Source organism: Macadamia integrifolia, chromosome 8 (assembly GCF_013358625.1).
Source record: "Macadamia integrifolia cultivar HAES 741 chromosome 8, SCU_Mint_v3, whole genome shotgun sequence".
Taxonomy (NCBI): Eukaryota; Viridiplantae; Streptophyta; class Magnoliopsida; order Proteales; family Proteaceae; genus Macadamia; species Macadamia integrifolia.
This window is the reverse complement of record NC_056564.1, coordinates 11972820-11983240: the sequence shown is the minus strand read 5'-3', so window position 1 is coordinate 11983240 and position 10421 is coordinate 11972820.

Sequence of the window (10421 nt, the reverse complement as noted above, 5' to 3'; positions counted from 1 at the left end):
TTTTGATAGCTTGATTATGTTCTTCCGAAGAGATTTTTGGACTCGAAGTTGGTCCGCAGACAAGGTTTTAGTTTTTCCATTTACATCGTTGGACAAATTGCGGTGCTTTCCCATACACATACAGTATTTTCAATACTAACAAATTAAATAGGATTTATCAATTTATAGTCGTCACTGGGTTGAATTCACCAATAGACTGCAGCACTTCATATCGAGCTTGGAAATTGTTGACAAGCTTCCACCACTGGCTAATTAATTACTTGTTCACGGCTCTTCTAGGTTCTTATAGTTCAAAACGTTTCTGCATTTTTGAGCGGTTGGTTTTGATGGAACTTGCTCGTATTTGATTATATGAATTATACTACGATCAGCCCTCTTGCAAGCTGTTCTAATTTCTAAGAGGATTCCAAAAGAACATCCAGTTATTAGTTCATGTTAAAAGCCTATCTATGCCAGAAAAAAGTGGAGCATAGGGTTTTGGTTGGGTGTGTGTGTGTGTTTCAAGTTGCTGTTGAAGGTTAAGAGACAAGTCCTCAAAACAAATGTAGCCCCTAAGACATGTTATCCTTGCATATGATGTTGTAAACACACCTTCATATCCCCTTCTTCCCTATGCACGGTGGCATATGTTTATCTTTAACCAATTTTATTATTCAGGAATGTTGCTACTGAAGCAAACAGACCTCATGGTGGTAATTCTGTAATTTTCAATTTTTATTTTAATATTAATATGAGATCTATTACTAACATAGAGACTAACGTGACTAAATGATGAATGAATGATGATCAGAAACTAAGCTATATGTGGGGCATACATGAACGGGCTCTGTTATTCTCATAGATGGATAGGCAAGCCAGAGGCATTATCCCACCCCCAACCCATAAATAAATAAATAAATAAAATAAATAAATAAAAAATGACAAGCGATTGTGAAACCCAACACAATGTGATGCGGACGGGTAAAAACATCGGCATGTGAATATTAAGGCCTAATTGGATTTCAAGAATAGAATAAATAATAACCAAATTAGATAAGATAGAAATTCACATTCTATAAATTAGCCCCAAGCTTTTAGGTTAGGGTTGGCTAGAGTAATTTCAATATTGTAATTGATATATACTAATAATTTGTTTGATTGTGGAATAGGTACAAGTATTTGGATGTGTACCCAGGGGAGAGTCTTAGAAAATGAGGTCTAATATTTTTGAAAGAAAGTTCTAAAGAACAAAAAATAGAGTAGAGACTGATATTGATACTGTGTTGATGTTGTTTAAACCTTCGCAGGGATATTTATACCATGTAATAAATATTTTTTTTAATATCCTAACTTTTTCTCCAAGCTACTTTTAAGCCGTAAGGAATTCTATAATTTTCTAAAAATGTTTTATCATTATGTTATTTTCAATAGTTGTCATTATGCCACATTTTTTTTTATCAAACATGTGAAATTACAAATGACATGCAATATCTCATAAAAAAAAAAAAAAAAAAGTGACTAATAAGAGGGGAAAAAAATAATTTTACTTGACACTTTAAAGGATGTGAACAAAAAAACCTTATAGGACTTGAAGCTCCTCCTTCATGTGGTCTTGGGACAATATTGAGCATGACCTTGGCCAATCTCTTGCCAAGAGTGTAGCAGTATACTAAGTTTGTACTATCTATAGATCTTCTGCTTTTGACTAAAACATTGTTCAAACCATCTAAACAAAAAGTTTTAATGCCATAACTCATTGAAAGCAACCAAGAATTGCATCAAATTCAATAGCATATCTAATGTTACTTTGTCCCTATTCTTTTTTGGTAAAATGTGTACCTAATCTGATTGTCTATCTTTCCTTAAAATGATAAAAAACACTTAAGCATTTGTTTGTGGGAAACTGTGGACCTTTTTTTCCTTGGATTAGAAGACATATGGTATTGCTTATCAAAATGCCATTGAAATACTCTTATATGTATCATTTGTTCTTATTTGTTACAAGTTTCGATGCTTGTTCCAAACATTTCCTATCTTCTTTTATATTTTTTTATTTTTTTTTTGTCATAAAAATATATTTATCTTTACACCATTGAACAATTGCCCATACGTGCATTTGCACGTGAGAGTTCACTAGTATTTATATATATATATATATACACACATAAAAAAATTATCTACTCTATATGGGGAGTGGAGAAGGTGAGGACCAGGAGGCTCATACCTAAGACATCCTAGTAGGACCGGCTTTATTGGATTAGTCACTACCAACTATGCTAGGCAATTGTTCTCAAAGTAGACAAGAGGACGCAAATACCCTCAACTAATATAGGAGTAGCCCATGCTCACCAGGAGGTCTCGAGTTTAAGCCTCTTTATTATCCTTCTTCTCTATTCTTCAATATATATATATATATATATATAAGCACGAAGTGGCAAATCTTTTACTTGGCAATTTTGCCCTTTCCTCTTTATTATCCTTTTTCTCTATTCTTTTATAGAATTCAATTACTCTTTAAATTTGCTACCACCTTTTTATTATTTTTATATTTATAATTTTTATAGAATTTAATTACTCTTTAAATTTGCTACCAAAATAAATAAATAAACTCTCTAAATTTAATTCCCTCTCTCTTACACGTTCCTATCTCTACCCAAAAAATAAAAAAGTTTATACTACTCGAAAATTTTGTATTCTCCATCTCTCATACTTTCCTTTTTCTTATTTTTATAAGACTCAAATACACTCTAAATTTAATTCCTCTCTCTCTCTCTCTCTCTCTCTCTCTCTCTCTCTCTCTCTCTCTCTCTCTCTCTCTCTCTCTCTCTCTCTTCTTTTTCTTTTGAAAGTCTTACCCTTTCTCTTACGTTCCTTTCTCCACCCAAAATCTATCTCACTCCCTTCTTTACTTTTTATTTTGAAAGTCTTACCCCTCTCTTACATTCCTATCTCTACCCAAAATCTCTTTCATGTCCCTTCTTTCCTTTTTCTTTTAAAAATCTTACCTCTCTCTCTCTCTCTCTCTCTCTCTCTCTCACACACACACACACACACACACATACACACGTTCTTATTAGAGATCAACATAGGTGAGTGTTGGCACGAAATCTTCCCTATGCAACGATCAATTCCGTACGATGATAAACCTTCTTAATCGGATTCAATTTTAAACCTGACTTTGCTCAAGCAACTTGGGCTCTTCTCTTCCCTCGATAGCTCCAAGGACTTTTAACGATCAAAACCTCCGAAGGATGAGAGAATAAACCATGTTATATTCCTCAAATGGGTTTTGAATACAAATCACTAGAGCCTAATGGATAAACTCTGTGGATTGAAAATTCAAAAGAAGTGACCGTAATCTCTTATTCTAAATACTGGAAAGAAAAAGCATAAAATGAAAAGAGTTGCATTGTAGTTGAGTTGTGTTTGATTTTTTGTTGATTGTCCTTCACTTGGTCGATTTTCTCTCCTTATGTACTTCGAGAGTTAATTGCTCCATTATTCACGCCACTTGCCCATTTCTCCCATGATGTGGTACCTCCAATGTGTCGTTGACACCTGTCCCATTAGTGTCCATTGTCATAGGTGCACCTTACCCACTTCTGTGTATTGACATTACATTATATATGTGTGATGGACCGATACAGTTAGCCCACATTCTCCTTTCACACCTAATATTGCCCCCACCACGTCATCAGGCGTGTGTTTTTGAATTTTGGCACCAACAGTGAGTGCCCTCTGCTACAATAGAGACGAAGGGCTACACGTAGGGGGTGTCAAAACCTATCTCGAACCAATAAAACCGATCAAAACTGATCGATCAAACCCAAACCGAATCAAACCAATTCTTATTGGATTGGTTTTGGACTGAGATATGTTGGGACCAACTGAAAATCAGTCCAAACAGAACCGATCAATAACCAAACCGAATGAAACTGATAAAAAAATAAATAATTATGAGATTATAAATTGGTGAATTGAATATCCATTTTTTACAATAACAAATCATTGAATATTAGGTTATGAATAGAGAAATTGATTTGTAAATGATTTGTAAATTGTAATGCTTCCATTGATTTCCTTGTTCATTATATAAACTAGTTAGATAGTTAAATGAATGATTGGATAATAGGGTTTATTTTGTGATTTCAATATTAGTTATCTTCTTAGTAATTTGTTATCCATTAGTTTCAATATTAGTTATCTTTCCCTTACAATGATAAACCATGATTTAATCATAAATTGAAAGTGTTTTTTCGTCAAATCTTTTCACTATAAGTATGAATGTAAGATTCTATTATGGTTCAAGCCCAATAATAAACCGATCTAAACCGGTATTAACCTGATATTGGAAAACTGAAATAAATTAAAACCAAATCAGATCAAAATCGAAACCGATCGAAAACTAAAGTTCCTTAACGGATTGGTTTTGGTCTCCCTCATTCCTAGACCAAAACCGATTCAACCCTATCGAAATTGAATCGAACCGACCAATTGACACCCCTAGCTTCACATAAGTGGGAGTTTCTCTTTGGGAGATTCCAAGACCACTTTGAGGGAAAGGTTCAAGTCCTTCAATGCCATGTTTGATGAGGTTCACAAGACTCAAGTCACATGGTTGATACCATATCCTCAACCCCGTGAGGAGCTATGCATATCCTAATTGGAGAAACTCATCCCTGCTTATTGATCTTCTCTAGGCAAGTTCAGGGTCATCTAGAGGGCCAAGGCACCCGAAGATAGGGGTGTCAACCGATCGGGCCGGTCCGATTTTGATCGGGCTTAATCGGGCTTGAAGACTTTCAAAGGCTACACCGTGTCCGCCCATTTAACTAATCGGGCTTAGTTATTGAGGGTATGGTACACTTTATATTCGATCGGTTGGCCTCGGGCTATAATCGGGATTTAGTCGGGCCTTAACCGGGCTACGGACATGTTTAATGTTAAACGGGCTTTAATCGGTTTTTAAACGAGCCCTCTTTAAAATGTGCTCTTCTATTTCGGCCCACTCATGTAAGCCCAAAAAAATGACAATAAATCAATAAATGATACCAAATATAACCATTATTTAAAAATGTGAACATGTCTTTACTTTTTAGTTTTTATTCTTTAATTTGGAGGTAAAATAGGTATTTTACAATCATTAAAGGGTCGGGCCAAGTTGGTGCACAATAGGCCGGTCTCGGTCGGCGTTATTCGGTCGGTCTCGGTTTGGCGCCCGACGGTCTAAGTAGCAAAACCGAGACCGACCATTTATAAACGGGCCGGGCTCAAGCCCGACACGTTTAATAAACGATCCAGGCCGGCCCGATCTATAAACGGTCGGTCCAAATCCGTTTAGTCGGGTCGGGCCACGAATTGACACCTCTACCCGAGGATGTACATCAAGTACTTAGAAGAGGATCTTGAGGCTATTCTCTTGGATTTCTTCGAGAGTTCCCCAATTAAACAACACCTCAGGAGGAGATCAAACGAAAAGAACTAATGGATTCAATAAGTTAATTACATCGAGTGTTGCTATTTATAATTTAGATAGAGGAGATATTCTTTAAATTTTAGTTTCAATACTCTCTCTCTCTCTCTCTCTCTCTCTCTCTCTCTCTCTCTCTCTCAAATACCTTTTATTGTATACTTTCTCCATTGATTCCTTATCCCTCTATCTTCTTTTTGGTAAGTTATCCCTCCATCTCCCTTGCCTCATCCCCAACCTCTCTCTCCCCTTCTCACAATCACACGTATGGCTAACTGCTTTAATTGATATGATATATGATTGAAATAAATTTAATATGTTTGCTTCATTTTATTTTTAATTTGAGCTCATATAACACCTCTCTCTCTCTCTCTCTCCAATATATTGCCACTCGTTTACCTAGAAAAATATATATAGCCACACGTGCATTTGCATGTGTGATTTGCCAGTATATATATAGGAAATATAGCCCATCCTACTAGGAAGTGCAAAGCAATTACTTAATAACATTGTAAAACTAAGTCCCAAATACATAACATCTGTTTAATTAAATTTACTATGTTTAAAGACAAATTCCTTGATTTTAACAAGAAAAACAAAGATTCTATCTGAAAAATATGATTACCTTAATTAGTAAGAGTTTAAAGTGTAATAGGATAGTAGGTTTTTAGACTTGACTCATCTTTTCAACATCTGATGAGTCGGACGAGTCAAACCCGATCAAGGCGAGTCATTTGTTTTATTATTTTTTATATATTTTCCATCTTCTCCTTCTCCAAGTGAGGTAGAATTGAGGTTATGATTGCTTCACAATATATATATATATATATAGAGAGAGAGAGAGAGAGAGAGAGAGAGAGAGAGAGAGAGAGAGATAATAAACAACAATTATAGGGTTTTGTTCTGCTGTAGATCAAACTTATAGATTATTAATAGTATATGATCCAATAAAAAAAGACTTGGTGAGTTTCACATTACTCGAGCACAAACACCAAGTCAATAAAAAACTCGGACTGAATGAGGTTTGGTCTAGTCATTTCTTAAAGCTAAGCAAATCTTTATGATTCATAACTAGATTTCATGTTTTTTTAACTAGACTCGATTACTCAGTACGAACCTGCCCGAATAGGGTTTGGGCCGAGATTGCTGGCCTGAGGGTGGGCCACGGTTGAAAATCTCTAGCCCTAAGTTAGGGTCAAGCAACAAGGATTGAAGCATTGGGCTGAGCCTGGCCTGGATCGGTCCAGCTCGACCCTAACTTTGACCTTGGTTTTATATTAAGTATAAACCCTGATTTTAGATGGCAGAGGAAGCGACATTATATATAGTAGCAAAAAATGAAAATCTAATGAAAAAATCTCAATAAACCAAATACATGGAAGAGGCAAAGAAGTTATTTATTTATTTATTTCCACTAATCTTTGGGGAGACTAGCGCAACAACCTGTTGCCATGATCTCCACTTAAAACGCAACACAGATGGGGAATCGAACCTAGGATTGTGTACCTATCCACACAATCCCCAATTCGTCCTAACTATCTGAGCAACCCACGGATAGGTTTAGGGTTTTTGTTTTAGTTAGTGTTTAAGCATCATCAAACATGGAAGAGATAGTACAAAAATAGAGGATAAACAATATCATTTATTCTTTCTTCTTCTTCTTCTTCTTCTTTTTTACCTTCTCCCTAACTTGTCCCAACCCTTGAATCTCCTTTCCCCCTTCCCCAATTAGGGCCAATCAAGGTCAACCTGACCCGGTCATGAGGACGGGTCAAGGTTGGATTTTTCAGGCTCTGAGTTAGGATCAGGCCTAGCCTAACCCACCTAAAGGGAATTTGGGTTAAGTTGGGGTTTTCAAAAGCCCGGCCCAACCCGTGTTGCAGCCCTATTACAAACCATGCTTGCTATAAAGCAATCAAACATTGGTGAAGATTTGGGTCGCCGTATATGAAGTTTTCGATCTTCTTAAGATCAGTTGGATCATTGGGATTCTCTCTGACCCTACCTTAGTCAAACTAATCATTTTGCATATAATTTTTTGGTAAGAAATCATTGCCTAATCATGTGATCCCTGGATCAACATTTTTTTTATTTTTTTTTTGGGAAAAGTCCTTGGACCAACATAGGAGCCAATGAGAGCATGTAAAGGTATCTATTAACATGAATGACAATTTTTTAACTTCAAAGGAATGATGGTAATATTTTGAATGCACTTATGTTTAGGATCAAAGGCCACGCAACCAGGCAATATTCGTTTTGCTCTTTGTAACCAAACTCACCTTCAGCTTACATTCACTTTCGACTGAGGCCTTTGATTGCCATCAACTCCATGGGTATCGCACAACAGTGAAGAGGTCATTTTGATACTTTTTAATAGAGGCGCAGAGAAGTACAATGACTGTACGGTTCCCTCACCGCATGGTGAAGAGAAAACTTCTCTCCCCAGTCACCTACTGCCCCGTCATAATTAGAATCGGCCCTGATTAATTCCGAGTCAAATAATCCGCTTTGGATCCGATTTTTGAAAAGTATTGGTGAGGTACCTAACCCATCAAAGTTCTCGTTATTCGTGCCCTTAGTACGGTATTGTATTTATGATCCATAAATAGATAGCGGTTCCAAAACTTGACCAGCTTACAATATTGTGTTATAATTTTTTTCTTTTTAATTTAAAAAAACGTTGGATTATGTTTGGAAAGCCAGAAAATACAAAGAAGAAAAAGTTATTGAGGGAATTAGAATGCAATGGGTAGTTGAGGTTGATGTGGTCCATCGATGGAACCAATTCGAGACAGAAAATAACTTTTGAATATTTATTATCGTTTGTCCATATGATATATAAAAGAAGGTATCATGTACTCATGTGGCATGAAGGAACCCATCTAGTACTACCCACAAAATATCATATACGAACTACTTAAATAGGGTAGTACCGTTACTACGTGGCTATGATTGACTAAATCTTCCCCCATTTTAACTCGTTACCAACTATTTGTGCTCAATGGATGAAAAATAGGAGGATTGTCTCCCCCGCCCCTCCCCCCTCCCCCCCCCCCCCCTCTCTCTCTCTCTCTCTCTCTCTCTCTCTCTCTCTCTCTCTCTCTCTCTCAATGAATTAAAAAAACTTAAAAACTTGCTTAGATTTAATTAGATAAGTAAATAAGTTACAAAACAAGTAAAATTGATATTGTTTTACATTGATTTTTCTTTTTCATGTAAATCTATTTAAAATGTGATTATTTGGATGTGAAAATAAACACTTCCTAATTACATAACCCCTGTGTCAATCAGTATGACGTCAAAGAGGATGCACACATGGGTATCAAAAGCGGGTGTGAGCTTTTTGAGTTTCGCAGAGATGATGAATAATTTCACTACCCTTTGCATCTGGGAGCAGGGCCGTGCAACCAAGGAATATTCTTCTCATCTTATTGTTTTAGTCTAGTAAATCTAGGAAATTATCCATTAAAAAAAACTATAAAAAATTACATGAAACGGACAAATGTAGAAATGTAATTCTTAAGATTTATTAGTAATTTTGAAGAAAAAAATAACAAAGCACATTAATTGCCCTAATCTAATTCTCATATATATTCAGTATATATTTATTATCCATATTACAAGACTAGTTTAAAACTTTACTCAGCTATATATGTTAAAATTAAATACAAAGTCAACAATCAAAGATTAATTAACCATTAATCTTTTTTGTTCTGTTTTTCCCATTTTGGTTAAAAATTAGCCATTAATCTCACCTGCTCTTTCTCTGAATTATTTCTCGGTTAGAACTTAGAGGAGATATGATCATTTTGGGAGGGGAGATCAATTACAACACTATACATGCTCTCATTAAATGTGCACGTACAGCAGAGACAGACCATACTTGACAGAGTCCAATCCTTATGGAGGGCTCCACATTTCCACTCCTCCACTTTTAAGCGGGGCCTACCATCTAATCTATGAAGGAAGAAAGTTTGCTGTCAGGCTTCCGCACCTCCATTCTTTTATGTCCATTTCTCCTCTTTCTTATAAAATGATCTCCATGCCCCTCATGGATTGAACCAAAAGGTGGAATTGATTGTATCTTAAGTAGGTGTAGTAGCCACGCTCCCAAAAAGAACATTCCCTCTTCATTGAATTACGAAAATAACATCGAACCGAACAGCATTAGCAAAAAACTCAAAAGGATGGATCCATGAAATCGAGAAAATCGAAATTTCTTACAATTACAGCAATAGAATAAATAGTAGACAAGAGATTTTGTTTCTATTTTTTGGGAGAGGGAATGCTAACTAGTCGCATGGCTCCTACCTGTGCCAATGCACTGACCAATGGGAGCATGCATCGAGACATCCAATAAGAGGGGTAAAGTGGTCATTGCGATGTGCCTATGTCTGGACACAGGAATGCATAACCAAGTAGTGTTATTTTCTCCTTCTTTTTTTTTTTCTTCAGTAAAGGCTTTTTTATTTTGGAGTGGAGTTTGGGGGTAGAAATGTTATCAGTTTGGGACTCACATGTTAATGAAATGAAAGATAAAAGAAGTAAAGATGAGGTAAAGTTGATTTTTCCCACCCCACCGAGTAGCTTTTGGTTGGCTTGGGAAAGATAAAAGTTCTCATAACTTTTCCATTCTCCCATTCTAATATCAGTTTGGTTGGAGGAGAGAGATGAAGAGAAGGAAAGAGGGAAAGAGGGAAAGAGAGATCCACGGCGGTTGCAGCGATTCGTGATCTCCTAATCCAATATGAGGCATATCATTATCTACTAACTCCTTCAAGAGAGCCAATTTCTTGGGGTTGACCTCCCAAACCTTATCTCCTTCCAAAAATCCTCTTACGAACGGATCCACCATCACAATCAGGTTGGCAGTGACCACCACCTTCTAGCTCTCCAATCTCATGTCTCCGACGTAGAACCTAGGAAGAACAGCTCTTGACACAAGTTCAATATCCCAAAACTTCAAACCAGA